At 39.4% G+C, this 18,262-nt stretch overlaps 1 protein-coding gene across 3 annotated transcripts in view; it reads left to right on the top strand.

The window, feature by feature from the left end:
- The window catches only part of NFE2L2 (nuclear factor, erythroid 2 like 2), a 40,484-nt gene that overhangs the window by 8,518 nt on the left and 13,704 nt on the right, over positions 1–18,262 (top strand). The window contains exon 1 of one of the 3 annotated variants that reach the window (XM_024198496.2): positions 3,579–3,897. The exons of 1 other annotated variant lie outside the window; for it this stretch is intronic. The gene's annotated coding sequence lies outside the window, so the exon portion shown is untranslated. Of the gene's footprint in view, positions 1–3,578; positions 3,898–12,729; positions 13,472–18,262 lie in introns of those variants that run through there. One more of the 3 variants, XM_024198495.3, reaches the window with a different exon arrangement.

The following is an 18,262-nucleotide window of genomic DNA, read 5'->3' as shown; positions in this document are numbered from 1 at the left end:
GTGGGTCTAAGTATAATGGTGATAAAATACCAGAAGCTGCTGTAGTGTTGATAAAGCTCTAACTCCCACCAGCTCAAATAGGCAGGATTTTTTTTTTTTTTGTAAATATCCAAAATGTGTACACAGTCCTGTGTCCTGCTGAGAATCTACAACTACAATTGAAATGAACAGAGGTGTGAGTGCTCAGCACCTCTTAAAATCAGGGCCTAAAGAACTCAAGTTTAGCACCTAAAGTTAGAGATGTTTGGCCTAAATTACTCATTTGAAAAATGTTTTCAAGAGACCAAACTGGGAGGAAAAGAAAACATTCAATGTAGGCAAGGAGCAGCTGGATTATCTCACATGCATGTAAGAACTACAGCCATTTTTATGGTACTGTGTGGGAGGTTTGTGTACATTTCCCATCAATGTTTCAGAAGGAAGAATAACTTTGGCTCCTTATCCCCACCTTTTTTGAAAAAGTGGGGAAAGTTTACATTGGCTCTCAACCATAAAGGCCAAAATATGTAACTGAAAATGAATGACTGATCAAAATAAAATACTTACAAACTGTACCATTTCCCATACCCAAAATCTGTGCTTTGCTTTTTTTTCTGTTGAGTCATTTCCCTTTAGAACTCACCAAAAACAGAGTATTAACTGTTTGGAGGATAGTGCTCCCTTTGTGGTCCTAACCAAAATCAATTTAGTAAGCCAGGGTGGGGAAGGGTATTAATTTTCTTAAGTTCCATGGAACCTCTGTGGAATAGATAGGACCACCTGGTTTGAGAAACACTGGAAGTGGAAGAAGAAAATTCTAATGAACACCTTGATCCTTCGGTCCTTCAGCCCTCGTATGGATTGTGCTGATCACAACACATCTTCCATTCTTCTCGTATCCTGGCCTTCTTTCTCCATATGTGGCCATGTCTTTTCATGATAAAATCTTCCCATCTCTTTGGAGATCGGCCGAGTGGTCACTTCAGTTCCCATGGGTACCACTCGGCAACACCTGCAGTCCATCAATTGTCAGCTATATGCCTGGCCCATCACATTTTACCATGCCTACTCTCAACGACAATATCCTGCACTCCACTTTGCTGTCTGATCACTTCATTGGGGACTCGGTCGCAGATTGAAATTCCCAGAATTCTTCTTTCCCTCACCCTCTCCATGACAGACAGTTGCTACTCCTGTGTCTTCGTCAGTGCCCATGTTTCGCTGCCGTACAACATTGCTGGCAGTATTGTTGTGTTGAAGAGGCTTGCGTGTGTTCCCTTGTTTTTGTTTGTTTGTTTGGTTTTTTCCCCCCCACCTTGAAGGACATCCTTGATAGAATTGAATGCGCACCAGCCTGCTTGCTTTCTTTGCGAGAGTTCACCTTCCTGATTGTAGGGCATGTTAATTTCTTGGCCCAAATAGACATATTGCTCAACTTCTTCTATTTGTTCTCCCTGGATTGTTATTTGGACTTTTGGCAAGGTATCAGACCGCATAAATTTCGTTCTGAAGCAGTTAATTTTCAATCTGACTTGGCTGCTTTTTGTGTTGAGTTCTCGCAGCATTTTCTGTAGTTTGATGGTATTTTCGGCGATCAACAAAATATCGTCCATGAATCTGAGATGGTTTAACTGCTCTCCGTTGATGTTGATTCCACCCTTCCAATTCATCCACCTCATTACTATTTCGAGGAAGGCTGTGAAGAGTTTTTTGGTGAAACCGTGTCTCCTTGTTTCACACCTTTCTTAACTGGGATGTGAAGGGAAGTATCAAAGTTATCTGTAGTGCAGTCAGAATTTGCTTCCTTTAATAGTTTGATATAATTTGTGTTGATGTCCTGCTCGAGCTTTTAACACTGCATTGATCTCTGTGCTGTTGACCGCTTTTTCGTGGTTGACGAAGGCAATACATGAAGGGAATTTGTATTCCCTTGAGCATACCAATAGCTGGTTTATAGTGGAAAATATGGTCCATTGTGCTGAAATTCCTTCAAAAGCCTGCCTGCTCTCTCGGCTGCTGCTCGTCCAGACTCTGTGAGAGTCGGTTTATTATTATTATTATTTTGGTGAATTGCTTGTAGACATGAGAGCAGGCATATTGGAGGATAGTTCTTTAGATTTTTACGATTGCCCTTCTTGTACAGCAGAATGGGATTGGACTCCTTCCAGTTAGATGGTATCTTCTGAATTTCCACGGAACTGCTAAACTTCTGAGCAAGGGTTTCGCAGAGGTCTTAGCCTCCAGCTCTTATAATTTTGATTGTCAGTCCATCTTTACCTGGGGCTTTTCCTTCCTTCATTTGGTGAACTGCATGTCAAACTTCTCTGACAAGGACTGGGAGTACATGCTCATTGGTCTGTTGAAGTATTGGTACTGGGACATTTATCTGAGATGCGAACAGTTCAATGCAGAAATCTTTGCAGACCGCTTCCATCCCTGTTCTCTCAATTACTGGTTTTCCGTCCCTGTTCTTCAGCGTCATTATTGTTGACCTGTATAGTGTCAATTCCCTTTTGCATTTTTTTGAGGCTTCTGCGATCTTCAGCTATCTTTAAGAGCCTTTCATATCCATACTTCTCAAAGTCCTCCTTTAGTCTTCTTCATATCAACTTGCAGAGGAGGGGGTACTCAAGTTTTGTCACCATCATTTTGCTTCGTATTCCTCCACTTCTCTAGCAAGTTCCCTGTTTCCTCCGAGATTCTTCCCTTCGCTCTTTCTTTCTTGGCTAATTTCATGCATTGCCTCAACTTATTAGTGACTTTTTGTAATCCTCATAGCAGTTATCTAAAAGACTTCAGTCTTCCTTGGAAATGTTCACTTTCAAGATTGCCTCGTCAAATATTTTTGGCCGCTGTCTCTGATTTGCTTCTCCATCTTTTCATTGAAGTTGAGCCATGCTCTGAGCAAGCTATGGTCACTACCGGTGTTAAATGATGGTACTACTAAGATGTCTTGTACAATGCACTGCTTATCAATCTCGTTCTTGTTCTTCGCATTGGGCATGATCCACGTCCACCTCCTCTCAGCCTTCCTCTTAAACCAGGTGTTACCAATGAACATTTCTTTCGTCTTCACCAGAGTTGCCAGTCGCTCTCCTCATGGATTTTGTTTGCCAATGCTATACCTTCTTTCCCCTCTTCCAACTCTGGAATTGAAATCTCCTATTATGATCATATATGTGGATTTTTGAGCGAGGGTTTCCTCAAGCTCCTGATGGAATTCTTCCATATCGTCCTCTTTGCTTGTGCTTGTGGAAGCATAGATCCTAATAATCTTGAGGACGCTGTTCTTGTTCAGTTGGAGTAGCACTCCGATGTGCGATGACTTGAACTTGCAGGAGATGATTTTTGAAGACCATTCCTTGTTGATGATGAAGCAGATTCCTCCAATGGTTCTCATGCCTTCTCCTTTTCCCAACATGATGGCACTTTTGTCCCTCCACTTCACTTCCATCTCCTTTCTTCGCCACATTTCACAGAGACCAAGGATGTCGCAGGCTGTCCTTGCCTTCTCCTCCATTTGATGGTTGATCGAATTGTCTCTCGTCAGTGTCCTGCAGTTATAGGTGCACACTGAGAGGGCAGTCCTTTTTCTGGCCCCTGAGATTCTGAACAGACTCTCATTGACTGAACTCCCCACCACAGTCATAGAACAGCTAGAGGAGTGCACAAGGAGTTGGGGACCATTTATTCATGTTTTTAGTCATTTCTTCATCCACCCACTGGCTATGCTGTCAGTGGTTCGTTTATCTCCTCAACTGAGCTAACACCCAGCCTCAAGAAGGAGGACAGCTGTCCTCTCCATGGGTTTGAAGTCTGACACCTTAATAGCATGGTTGAACCTACTGAAGAATACACTCCGCTATCCTCACTGCCAGACAAGCCAGGATCACTCCTGCACCACTTTGAGGTGTTGAGGTAGGAATTAGCAGCAGCGAATGAACACATGACATTTCAATTATCTACTTCTGAATTATACCACTGTTCTATTGATAATTACCAAACTTAATGTTAACTTTGGTCCTTCAACAAGAAGCTGTAGAAGCTTTTCAAAAGCATCAAAAAAGCATTGATACGAGACTGTCTTAATAAAACAACGCCAGTTTGTTTTATTTAGTTTACAGAAACATGGTAAACTGGCATACCTAAGAAGGAAGGATGTCTCTCCATTAGATATAAAAAAAAAAGACTCTGCATTTTGTTATAACATCAGAGCTATGCAATTTATTTTTTTTAATGGAAAGGGAGGAAATAAAAATTTCATTTAAACTACTCTGTAGCAAGATTGTTGCCTGTCTTGACTATAGAATGGTACCATACAATGCGGTTTCTAATCAATATTATTTCTTAACAAACACATTCACACATCCTTCTGCATCTGTATATTAAACCAAAGAAACTAGGAGTGTCAGGAAAGGTTTAGTTATGTAAAAATGACTTTGGGTTGGGTGAAGGTAGGGTTTTAATTTGCTTTTGTATCTGCCACATCAGCTTTTTTTTCCTTTCTCTTTGAAATGATGCAAAGATAAGCTTAGTATTGTTAAGCCATTGAGTATAAATGTGCCAGCTTGTGAAGGTGCGGTGTATTTACAATAATTGTATTGACTGAGGCTTAGTGGAGCACAAGTCTCAACAGTAACTCTGTTGGCACGAATTAAATATTAATCCCTTGCTGCTGTGTTTTGAATTGCAATCAGCAAAAAGTCCTCCAAAGTCACCAGGTTAATCACCTAATTAAAGTTTGTTTTGGACTCAAAAAGCATCACTTTCCAACCCTAAATAATGTATTTCTTTAGTTTAGCAGGTTCTTAAAAGAACAGAAACATTTTGTTTTAAAAATCTATTCCTTTTTTGATATAAGTTTGACAGAGAAAGTTAAGATTGTATATACAGGATGTGGCAAAGAGCAAATTTTGGTAAATGGAAAGTCACAACAAATTGTACAGATTCTTTTTCTTTGTAGTAATCTAGTTTAACAGGTTTTGGAAAAAGTTCATCTACTGCTTATGCAACCTTTTTACTTAAAGCAAAAAGAGTCAGGTAAGAGTAGTTGAACACATGAAACTGTAAACTTGGCATTTTCAAAAGCAGACTGATTTACAGTAGAACTTTAATACTGATCAGTAGCAATCAACCTAATAGCCTTATTACATGTTTGTTTTACTAAGCTAAGCAATTACATCAACCAGTAAGAAATGTAGCCAATGGAACTATCAGTGATATATAAATATATAACTACATTAAAACATGAAAGCCTAGTCTGAAGATAAAATGAGCAAAGGAATTTGGAGTTAAAGTACGCAATGTGTTTTTAATATTTTTTTTTTACTTGGAGTTGGAGTTTGGACAGGAAAAAGCAATGGCAGCAACAATCACTCCTTAACTGTTGGTAATATGTTTACTAACTATAAACTTAGGTATTGCTCAAGTCTGAGAATAGTAGGTTACGGTACACAATACGGTAGTGAAGCATGAGCAGTGAACACTTGAACTCTGGATTTTTTTTTTAAATTAATTTTTAGAATTTTTATAAAAAGAGAAAAGTAAAATGAAAAAACATTAGAACAGGAGGAAAGTATGCATTCCTCAAAGGAGTGCACTGTTTTACTTTCAGCTTGTATCCTGGTTACCCAAGAGTACATGTTTTAAACAAAGCCCTTTCCAAGCACGCAACTGTCTTAAGCCCTAACTAGGGCTGTGAATTTGGTTTATAAAGTTATTTGGATAACTGAGAAATTTATGGTCATCAAATGTGGAGAAAAATGGTGGTGTAGTTATGTGACCTCTTTGGAGATGAACAGTTTTTCTTTTTTATGAAGCCTCTTCTGTTTCTAGTCTCCAGCCATTTTGAATTCTTTCTAAAATATTTGCTCAGATTTTGTAACAGACATTTTATTGTAGCCCTAGCACCGATAAACCAAAACAGTTATTGAATACATGGGTTTTGTCTGCTTTGGTTTTATGTTCCATAGTCTCTTACGTTCATTTCATAACAATTAACACAAAAATGACAATTTGATGCATCAGAGTCATAGTATGGAAATGTTAATAAGTGGGTCTCATAATAAATAAGCTTATTTTTGGTAACAGTATAATTGTTCCCTCTCAATTATTTTTTTTTAATTCCTAGCACAGCTATTAATGTGACACTGAGTAAAATTCAGATATTATACGTAGGCTGGGGTAATTTATATGCTGCAGAGCTGCATGAAGATGTAAATTAGACTAATTGGCTCAGAGTAAATTTAGCTGTGCAGTTGGAATGTATATTAAAGTTTTTTTTAGAAATGTTACTGTGCAAATACAGTAATGGCTATATCCCTTAGCACTATCCCTTTAAAAAGGCCCTACCTTGACCAACCCTACAGTATTTGTTGCTTTATTTGAAAAAATGCCCCTGTGATAATGGGAGGCAAAATGCCAGTCCTCCATAACAACTTAATCCTAGATCAGTAGCTGAATGGCCCTCCAACAAGAAATGCAACAGCCATGAGAGTATTGTGCTGTCCTGAAACAACTTCATTCTTTTGAATGGGCAGGGGATAAAAACTGATATGAAATCTACTTTCTGAAGTCCTCTGGGAGCAGGCCTTTTCTGAATGTCAGTTCCCTGCTACCTCGTAAGTATGGGGGAAACAGGTAGAACAGTGTGATGAAATGATGGCCATGTACACACTGTCAGTTATGGTAAATTAGTTTCCTATGGTCATACACATGAAATTCTGGGATTTTAACAGTGTTGCAACTTTTGCTTAGGAGACTAACAGCATATACGATACTGTGAAGATGGTGAGGTCTTTCTACACTGATAGCAGAAATTAAAAGATATATCAAAGTCCAGTTTCTAACTTGACATTCATCCACATCAAACAACCACACCTGTTGTTATTTGGGAATATTGTCAGCAGACTTAAAAGGGTCAGTACTGAAATAAGCTCTTTTGTCTTGAGGTGGTCCCTTCAGGTCAGAACTGAGGCACATTACTACAGGGAAGCCTGCACTGTCCAACCATTTCTGTATCTGTGTTATAGACCGAGGACATCACTCTCCAAGACAGACTGTTTTTTTAATGAGTAATAAAACTAAAAAGGAGGGGTAAAGAAATATCCATTAAATTTAATGGCATCCCAGTATCTCAGCCCCAAGTGGTATACAATCAGACTGAAAATGTCAAATTTCCAGGATTTAAAACTGGAGCTGAAAATTAATTTTAAATTCTTTCAAACCTTTTAAGGAAAGGCCTTCTTTGTTGCTGTGTGACATTGAAAAAAGTTATCCACCTGCAGTTTAAAAATTATTGCTGTTTATTGTATTGGTATTGCATGCTGTATTTTGTAAGTATGATATAATCCAGGCAGAGCCTCTTGCAAAACATGGCTTATATACCTGACAAGTTGACTGTGCTTGTGTGTTAATCTGTCAAGACACCTTTTTAAAAAAAAAAAAAAATCAGTTTTGTTTTGTTCTTGAGAACTTGCCTATTTGCTGCATTTGAGATTAATATCCCATTATGATACTTTGAAAAAGTCTTCACATAACTCATCTAAAGAAAAGTTGCTTTGACTAAATGGAGCTAGTCAATCTTTTCATGGCTGCTTGGTCATAACAAGCTAAGAGGAAATTCCTTTTATTTTTTTTGAAATGCTTGTGACTAAGAGTGGTACTTGCCTGCTCGCCACTCCAATTAGGATGGAACAGTGATTGTGCCACTGGAATGAATGTTTTTTGAAGTATCCTGCTCAAAACTTACAAGCAGCATGGCATAAAATAGTCAGGATTTTCTACCTGCCCCTAGCTGCTTTTGGCATTCCACATCTCGATATGTTGGACCTTCAGTCCCTTTATCTTCTGGCAGTTTCCCAGAGTGATAGATACTGCTGGGCAAGATGCTTGGACACTCTGTCATAAAACAGGATATTCCAAATTAGGTTTAGTTGCACCTAAATCATCTCATGACTTCACATGTTAACAAGTGCCCTAATTTCTGCCTTTGGCCATCTTGCAGCATTTTCACAGGTTGGCTTCTTCAGAGCTGTGCTCCAAAAGCTGGTTTGTAACATAGTGATCTCAAAGAAGGGGTTGTAGGTTAGAGTGTTATGTGCATCATGATCTAAAAATTGGTGCAGCTCAGTTTCTACAAGTGACAGGATTCTGGGAAAACTTGATCTCAGGCAAACTTAACCAGAGAGGCCACCCAAGGAGTGACTGGTATATTCTGAAACAGTGGTAAGTGGACTAATTGTTCCTTTGCAACTAGTGCTTGTCATCTACACTGATGTTGCACTGGTAGAGATTGACATAGTGGTGGATGATATGGTGGCTAGATATCTTTAGAGCAAATGTAGTTTAGTCAGTGGTGTGATCACCTGTGTGTGCACTGTTTGAAATTCTGTATTGTCACATATCTTAAAGTCCATTATGGGGTCCATGCATTGCACGTTAAAATTTACTAGGGTAGATAAGGCCATAAGCAAGGTAACTCTGAATCCAGGGATTTAGAAGCTCTGCTCAGCTTCTAAGTTTCCATTAGTCAAACATCTTCAATTCAAGGAATTTCCACTGGTACTTTTAACATCTTTGAGCAAAATAGCTGTTTATACATCAGTCTATGCAGATTTTCAACAGTAATTCTGCAGAGGAATGGTTATGCACTCAAAAGTCAGTAAGAGGTTTAAATTTACAGCCTCAAGGGTTGCATCACTAGTCAAATGCAGTATGCAGCGGAAACAAATTCACTTGATTTTATTGAAAGGTATAAATTATCTTGATGGGGATTTTTTTTTTAAGATTCCTAAGTAAATTCCCATATTATTATTATTATTATTATTATTATTAAGACTGAAAGCAGAAGTACTTTAAAAATAATCTCATTACAGTGTTGTAACTTGAGAAAAGTTGTTAAAAGTTAGGAAGTTCAGAATCAGAAACTTCTGACAGTTGGATTCTGAATTTCTAATTTGACCATTTGGGCTACAAACCTTGCATGTAGAAATAGTGTGGTGTTGTCTTATGCTGGCATAACATAAGGACAGACATTTTAATAGAAAGGAACACACAATAGTTTCTCTCTTGTGTTCCATAACACTCTCAAATAGATTTTAAGAATATAATTTAAATGTAGGAACCTTGGGTCAGTTCCTCAGCTGGTGTAAATTGGTATAGCTCAACTGAATTCATTGGAACTACACAGATGTACGCCAGATGAAGTTCTGGCCCCTTTCCATCTGCTGCATTAGGAACTTGGCCTTTCCAGTCCACACTGGGGAATCGTTGCTCACCTTTTAGCTCTTCTGGATATCTATAGATAACCCTCTATATTTAATTTGCCGGTAAAAGGGAAAATGGCAGCCATTTAAGTAATTAAGTTGTTGGTAGGAAACTCTAAAGATCTTACAGAATGATCTGGACTATCTCTGTACTGTTTATATCAGAAACATAGCATTATTGTAAATGCAAATAGATACGATACTCTGAAAAATAAGCTTTTAATAAATTGTGTGTGTTGTGGCTGAATATTACAAAATCCTTATGACATGACCATACTTTAATATTAGAATCTAGCAGAGATTTATTTTAAAATATATTTAAAAGATTACTAATCTGTTATAATGTGAATTCACTGTGTTGCCCAGAATATTTTAGCTCATATTTTTAGTGACCACTTATTTTTAATCTAATTTTCCTATTGTTTACTCTGGCACAAGGAGGTCAAGTAACTTGCCCAAGGGGACAAAATGATACAGCCAGAATTAGAATTTGGGATCCTCCTTCTACTGTATTTTCCTGAAGCCATGACCTACATGTTGTAATCCTGTTCCTTTGCCTAACAAATTGCTTCTAATTTTAGACGAGAAGAAGTTAAATCTCTGCCTTCTTCCATAGTATCTTCTATTGAAAATTAACGCAAGTACTTGTAGAAGTGATCTAGTAAATAAATAAAAAGTTATCTTGTTGACTTGGAACATTCAGCACACAAACCGTAATTTGTCAGCAGATATTCAGGATAATTGTGCTTCTTCTGTTTTGTACATCAGTAAATTGTCATCCTTCAGCTCTTGAATAATATGCTCAGCATTCACTGTGTTGTTGCTGTTGGTAACGTTGCCATACCTTTCAGGGAATGCAAGCTTTCTACTGAGGAAACCAGATAAGTATGTTTTTCTCCTTTTTCTGCCCCCAAAGTGCTTTTTTGTAAAGTTCTCTTTCACTCTGTTCTAACAGTGGTGTCAACCTTAACAACACCACGAGAGTTGTCCTGAGGTGGCAGCCCACATGGGTTATCTCACACCCCCACCTGTATAACATAGCACACACAGGGTGAGGCAGCAGAGGTAAGATCATTCAGGTGAACAACAGAGTAGGAAAGAGGTGGACAGAGCAAGGAAAGGAGGGAGGAGAACAAGCCAACGGTGCTGTATCTGGGGATAACCTTCTTTTACTTGCTTGATTTACCAGCCTAGCCTATTTCTTCACTGAGCTGACACTGCTGTGATGACAGAGAGCTTGACCCTTGTAGGGAAATAAAAACTTCTTTAGCTGAGCTAAGGGTGGTATTGATGAATTCCCAAAGGAATTCCATCTAACTTTCTTCAACCAAAGACAGTTGTTGTGATAAGAGGTAGAGGGGAAAGGCTGTATAAGATGGACTGTGGTTCTGAGCTATGACAAAAACTGGTTTTATTTTCAAGTGCCATTCTTTCACTCTAGAGCAAAAAAAGACTTGTCATCTCTGTCCTATAGCATACAGAATAACACTGAAAACTTACAAAGCTACGCATACTGGTTTGGGGAAGAACTAGACTTTCTTAATCCTACAGGCAACCTGTATTCACTATCCTAGTTCAACACTGAATATGACCTCCCTTACTGAATGCACATTGGAGCATCTTATCGAACTGTAGCCAGCAGTTGTGGGAGATAACGTGTTGCAGCCCTAGAAAATGTTTAAAGTGTGCAGAAATGCCCTCTTACATTCTTTGTTTGAGGCACTCAGCCAGCATTTGATTTTAAGGTTGTACCTTAAAACAAAGCTGCTGGTCACCTTTAATATATTTATTGTATAAATATGTGGATTATAAATGTACGAGCAATCAGTTTCTGCTAAGATAACAGATACAGTTATTACATAAAACTAATAAATGTTTAACAGACATTGCATTGAGTGACCTTGGGTTTAAAGTCTCATGATTTCCTTACCTTTTTGAACAGTTTATTTCAGCAATGAGTATTTGTAAAACATTTTGTTGTAAATGGAACAGATCTACATCTTGGGGATAAGAAAGATGTAATGATATAATCTTATTCATATTTGCCAACCATTTTGTTTTGGCCAGCATAGCTCTGTGGAGCCTGACTCATTCAGTACCTCTGCCCCTTTTTTTTGAGGAGGCAGGGAGTAGAGCAGTCCCAGAGCTGCTACTAGTTTTTTTTTTTTTTTTTTTTTTTTTTTTTTTTTTTTTTTTTTTTTTTTGTTTTTTTTTTTTTTTTTTTTTTTTTTTTTTTTTTTTTTTTTTTTTTTAGGAAGGGGTAGCAGTGTGAGAGCAGATAGCTTAGCTATAGGAGGAGCTAGGAGGCAGAGAATCTCCCAGGCACACTGGGGAGTAGTAAGGGTAGCCGCAGGAGAAGAGCCTTGCAAAGAGGTAGGGGACAGAATCTGTTGAGGGGCAGATTTGGGGGGGTGGGGGGGGAAGGAATTGTTTGGTTTAATTTAGTGAATGGTGTAAGAATAAGTTTTAAAATGAATAAATGTACTGGAACAATAGGGTAAAATCTTAGTAGGGTGAACTCATTCCAAGGTAATAAACTGAGTACTATGCAGAACCTTTACGAAGTGAGGACATAAAGACCCATCATTTTATAAAGTGCAGTTGTGTGCAATAATGGGCCTATATTTTCCTGCACAACTGCCATGATTGTGTGCACTGGTGAAGTATCTGCATTTGCACTCTGACTTGTTGTCAACTATGTATCATTAATATTTGGTTCTTTTGTTTTATTTTATCTGGCTGGTTTAACTGTATAATACCTCTAAGTGGGAGTGGGAACAATGAAGATGGCAAAGGTTATGGTTACATAACTGTTGCCTTTCCAAATCCTTCTTTTCATCACTCATAGCTTTCTGAAATTTTCAATTTTTAGGGCAGAAGATGTACACAATTTGGAGTCATGAAAGATTAATTAATTTTTGGAATGTTTAAACAAAACAGTTAATCAGTTTATGACCAAGAAAAGAATAAACACAATATACTCTTTCCCTGTTATAGTGAAAAACCCACTTGTGATTTCCACTCCCCTGCCCCCTTTGGTGTGGTTATATCAATGTATGTAGGTATGAGGCTGAATTTTGGAATGGGAAAAGAGCCGTCAGTGAGAAGTGCCATTTCAATTAAAACAACTTTGCCAGATCAAAACATGTCTGACTAGAGGGAAAAAAACTGCATGTCAAGCAAGTGTAGTAAGGATTTGATCCTTCTCCCATTGAAGTCGATGACTTCACTGGGTGCAGGATTGAGTCATGAGTGATTAATAATGCCAACATGAGGCTGGTGAAGTGACACTAAAGAAGGCAGGGCTATGTGTGATTGAATGGCTAGCTTGCTCCATGTAGGTGTGTGTTTTGTGAGGTAAAACTGGTACAATGGCAAATATGTGCAGGATTGGGGCTCCCTGCTGCAGGCCTGCTAAGGTCTCTTGACTAGGGCATTCCAGTGGTGCCTATCCAAACCGCTCCCTGCTGTGGATTTTTTTTTTCTTTTTTCATAGAAAACAAAACTGTGATAAGAATATATTAAGGCTGCATTGTTAAGGACTCCAAAGTTATGAATGACAGTAAAGGTTGGTGCACAATCCTGAACTCTGCTCTTGTGCGTATGCATTATGGGCTGGCTCAAATACACAAATGCATACTATTTCTGCTATGAATACTATTTCTCAAATACAATATCATACTTTTTTTTTCTATAACCTTGTGTACTACAAATGAATACTTTCAAGTATTGCGTACTACTGTGTATTCCAGGCATTCATAAAGAAGACTCCTGGATTATGAAAAGTACACAGTAAACTCTAAGTATGCCACAGGATAAGTATAACTGAATAATAATGAAAGTTTGCCCATCTGTTTCAGCTATCTCTGTCGGTAACTGTGTCCCCTGAATTGCACCTAAGGAAAGCTGTACTGTTGAGAAGAAAATGTGCAGTGTCAACAAAATTAAGTATCCTGGGGAGATGTTACATGTGGATTTAAGATTATAACAAATGTTATGATGTATTAATTGAGAAATAACGTGTGATCATGTCTTTTTAAAGCAGGTTTCAGCAGGGGTGCTGGAACAATTTTTTATCATGGAGATGCTGACAGACATTGACCCAAACTGTAAACCCTGGATACAATGGAAACCACTTCAAGCCAGGGTGTGTGGCAGCACCCCTACTTCCAGCACCTATGGGTTTCAGATTGGGGTAAAAATAAGTGGTGGTTTTCCCTCCAGAGGTAACTTCCCATTCAAGCGATTGGCAACAATTCACTTCTATTAATTCTATTACTTCAGGCTGTTTGAAGCCTCAGGATAACAGTGCATCATGTTACATTTAACATTTTGAAGGTTGTCTTTTTAATAATCGGGGATAGAGATTTTTTTTTTTTTTTTTAATGGAACCTAAGTTTCTGGAGCACAGGCTGACAGCCACCAGGAAAAAGTGTCAATTTGCTGAGATGTTGAGAACTGTTCTAATCCTTCCCCGGATGTAAAGAGAATATTGTAATGCATAAGTGGATAGAGTTAAGGCTGCCACAAACATAACTTTATCTTAAGCTCTTTTTTGCTCCTAGGTTGGCTGTGTGTATATATGATGGGCTCTAGTGACCATGAACCTGCAGTACTGGTCCACCTAGTTCGGAAGCACAGTAGAATTGGTTCATGTTGGAACTTGATTCAACTTTGTGGAATGGATTCCCATGCCTAAGAATGGGGGCTGATGGGATACAATTCTGTGTGCTAGTGCAACATCTAGTAAACTGCATGGCTTATCTGACTTATGTAGAGGGTATTTAACTTGTTCAGAAGATAGTCAGTCATTTTCACGCTTTTCTAGTTAAAAGTCCCTTATGGTACAAACAACAAGGGATGAGAGAGAGCCTGGTGATAGATGCTGCTTTTACTACTAGAACTCCCCACTATAAATGTAGCAACCATCTACTGTCTCTCTCTAACATGGACAACTATCACTGGAGAGGGACTAAATTGAGGCTCAAATAATATAAGTAGTAATTTTATACTAGATGGGTGTTTATTGAGACTGAATTTTTTCATATATTTATTTAGAATCTCTATAAGGACAGATGTGTTCTTATGTTTGGGTCAAAACAGGCTTATCCAAAATTTGGATAATCCTGGTGAAACCACAATAGTAACAAATAGCCAGTTCTTTGCACTTCATTAGGTTCTTTATCTGGTTATATGTTCATCCATCTTACATCCAGTAAAACAAATCTAGAAGGATGAAAAGTGTTCTGTAAACTGGCTGGATCATGCTTCCCAGATGACTACACCATTAACATAAAAACCCTCCTACATAAATCAATAAATAGCTTGTGGCAGTGTTCGCACATAGTACATGCCTGGCTAGGTATAGAAGGATAGTTTGAAGACATCATTTACCAGGTAATTATTTTCCAAGTAATGTAGATTCAGTGTCTCAAATGGATTGACATACAAACAAATGCTTCTGTGTAGCTATGGTTGAGATGGCAGCAATTCTTTAGATGCTGGTGAATTAAAATGTGCGTTTTATGGTGTATGTCTGTTTTTTATGTATCTAAGGATGTAAATAAAGTTGGCATTTATTGAATTTACTATGACGTAGGCTTGTACTGAGTTTAACTTGAAAGAAAACTGCATTAATACTCGCTTTCCTGAAGTACAGTAGGTCTCCCACTGAGATGGCTGCTATTCAAACACCTTTCAAAATGGAGCTGTGTACTGTATATAGTGATTAGATAGCAGTTACAAAAGTGAGCCACAACAGAACCGCTCAATCCACTTGCTGTTGCAGCAGTGCAGATTTTTGTTGCTGTACCAAACATGTAAAAACTAATTAAGCCCAACCCGCTCCTTAACAGATCCTTTTGCCTGACCCACCCAATTTCCTTAGGCACCCTGTGTAATCTATTGTAACTCTCTAGATACATTAGTTCTATTAGCTAGTTGACAGAATCATGGTGTAATACTGCCAATAAAACACACAGTATAGAAATAACAAGACTCTGTATTTGTTCAGCTGAGAGAGGGATTCTGAATTTAGCTTACATTTTAAAAACGTATTTGAACGTTAAATTTGTGTGTGTAAGTGTAATTTGGTCAAAGATCTATATTTGACCAAAGGGAGGCTGGACTCAGTGTGTTGATATTGTTTGGAAATAATGTTAATTCACTAAGGCCTGGTCTAGATTTAAAACGTATACCGACATAGCTATGCTGGTATAAGCCCTTGTGCATATACACTTATACTAGCATAAAAGCACTTTTGCTAGTATAGCTTAAGGCAGCAGCAGTTGTATGCCAATATAAGATGCAGCTAGAGTAGGAGGATTGTGGACAAGGCCAAATTCTTTTATGAAAACAGAGACCAGAGAAGTTTTTTGGACTAGTCAAGGGGATATGAATCATTTTTGTGCATAGTGGGTGGATCTCAGATTAACCTGTATAAACAATATAATTAAGATTAAAAGATGAAGTATGATCACCATCTCCTGCATTACACTGGAACTCTAAGGAAGTGAAAATGTGTAGAACTGTATATGATTTGGTTACTGATAGCCCAGCAATCAACCTGGGACTTCAAGTGATTTAAGACTGCAGTTTCAAGAATCTGGGAGACAGTGGTGACCAGCCAGGATTTGGATGCTTAACCTGGATTTGTTCGGGGGGGGGGGGGGGAGGGGGGCATCAGCTTTTACTCTCAAACTAAATCAAGACTCCTAATGGCTTCCTTTGGCCTAGCAGTTAAGGGGTAGAAATGGGGAAGTTGACAACAGAGGTAATACATGACACAATTATGGCAATGAATGCTAGGACTGACCTTTGAAAAATCAGATACTTGCAATCACTGTTTATTCTACTAGTAAAGCATAGGCATGTCAGCATCCTTCAAGGCACAGAAATTAGAGGAGCTGATGGTTTTCTTTTCCCCCCCTCTGGATTGATTAGAAGGAGTTGTGGGAAGATAATTCTAGGAACTGTCACTTTTCTTGGCCCTTTGAAATTCCATGCTATATGGTAGGACTTGGTAAAAGAGAAGTCCATTTAAAAACTACTACTAAATACAAATTCATAAACTTATGAAGACATATTTAGAATGTGTTTGATAAGAATCATTATAGCAAAATGCCAAAGAATCTCCTAGAAAAATCTAGAGAAACTCAAAATTCCCTACATGTATCCATTAGCCTCACCAACTGTGTTTAATTCTTGTATGGTTCTCGGGGAGTGCAACAATTGGTATGAGAAATAAACCTTTTAAACTAGTATGTAACGCTGAGTAAGATGTCAGCGTCCAGAAATAATATTCACAAGCCAACCTGGTTACTTGGGGCAGATCCACAAAGAGCACTTAGGCTCAGTGTTATAATGCCTAACTTAAGGTACCCTGCCTCCTAATGGAATCCACAGCCCAAATTAGGCACTTATACAATGGATGGGTATCAGAACTTAAGTGGCTGTGCACATTGCAGATTTTTAGGTACCTAGGTAACTATCAGTGGAAATGCAGGTAGGCAGCAGCTGGCGGGTGTGTTGGGGATCTGAATTTTGGACATTGGCACTTAAAGTGGCAATTAAGTGCCTAAATCCCTCTGTGGATCTAACCCTTGGTGTTCTGAACAGCCTTAGCAGAGAATGCCAATCATATAATTACACTACTTACCTGCAGGGAATGCTAATGAGGCAATATACTCCGCTCCGGGCATTCAAGCAATTTTTAAGGAGTAACAATGAGATGGGAATTTGTATCTATTTTGCACACAAGAAGGATGGTGACTACAATGTGGTACTGTGTATAAAATATATCAGTGAGAAAGAGGAGAAGGGAAGTGCCCTTTTTGTCTCTTTCTTTCCTTCCCTCTCAACTTTTATGTGGTGGGGATGATATTGCTTACCGACTGTGGTCCTGTCTTGTGGTTGGCATTAGGTGTCTGCAGCTGTTAGTGCAAGAATGAAACTGGGCCTGCACATCAGATTGCTTTATCATCCTAGAATGGCTATTCTTTGTGGTCAGTCTTACACATTTTACATTCTTCAAGTTTTTTGGGACACCTGTCAGTAGAATGACAGCCACCTTGTGGCTGGGCATGGCATAGCAGGCTCTCCTCTTGCCAACAGCTGCTCCAGCCCCGACTGCTCTACAGCGCCAGAAGAGGTTTTTCCATCACTGTGGTAAATCTATCTCCTCAAGAGACAGTAGCTAGGTTGGGGGAAGAATTCCCCCATTGACTTAGCTGCATCTACTATTCCTGGGGGAATTCTGCGCCACTGCACATGCGCAAAATGTATATCCCCCACAGATTTCTTTGCTTCCCCAGAGAAAAATGACTTTGACGGTGAAGCAAAGGAAAGCCACAGAGCAGCCATGTGACCCTCCCCAGCAATATGTTTTGGGGGCCCAGGGCAGCTGGCAGAGAGGTAAATCACTGCTGAGTAGGGGACAGGACTGGGGAAGACCCCGTTGGTGGCTCCTACCCTGCACCGGGCTCAGCTGCTAGTCCCGGCTGGGCTGGGGAGGACGGGGCTTCCTCTTCCCCTGCATGGCATACAGGGCCACATCAGACCTACCCCCAGATTTCTCTCCCAGCTGCAGGAAGCTGCAGATTCTTCCCCCGCCACTTCCTGCACCCATCGCTCTTCAGCTGCAAGGGGAGGGATCCCTGTACAGAGAGCTGCTCCTTCATCTGCCTAACCCTCATGTGTCCAGACACCCTCCTACCCAGACACTCCCATTGAGCCTCAACCCCTGCACTCAGTGCACCCCATGCATCCCCCGATGAGCCCTACTCCCCTTTCACCTCAGCCACCCCGACGAACCACCCACACCCGGATTCCCACCCCACTGAGCCCCAGCAAGCTGCACCTGGATCCTCACCTCACTGAGCCCCACTTGCACAGCATCTGGACCCCACACCCAGACCCCCCCCCTTCCAAGCTCTATTCCCGCCAAACCCAGACCCCCTGCTTAGCCCCAACCACCTTCACCCCCTGCAGAATCCCATTACTGTTGCACCCAGAACTGT

The sequence above is a fragment of the Terrapene carolina genome, unplaced genomic scaffold (assembly GCF_002925995.2).
Source record: "Terrapene carolina triunguis isolate 2854851 unplaced genomic scaffold, T_m_triunguis-2.0 Scaffold62, whole genome shotgun sequence".
Lineage (NCBI taxonomy): Eukaryota > Metazoa > Chordata > Testudines > Emydidae > Terrapene > Terrapene triunguis.
Note: the sequence above shows the minus strand (reverse complement) of the source record. Positions and strands in the feature narration are given on the sequence as shown.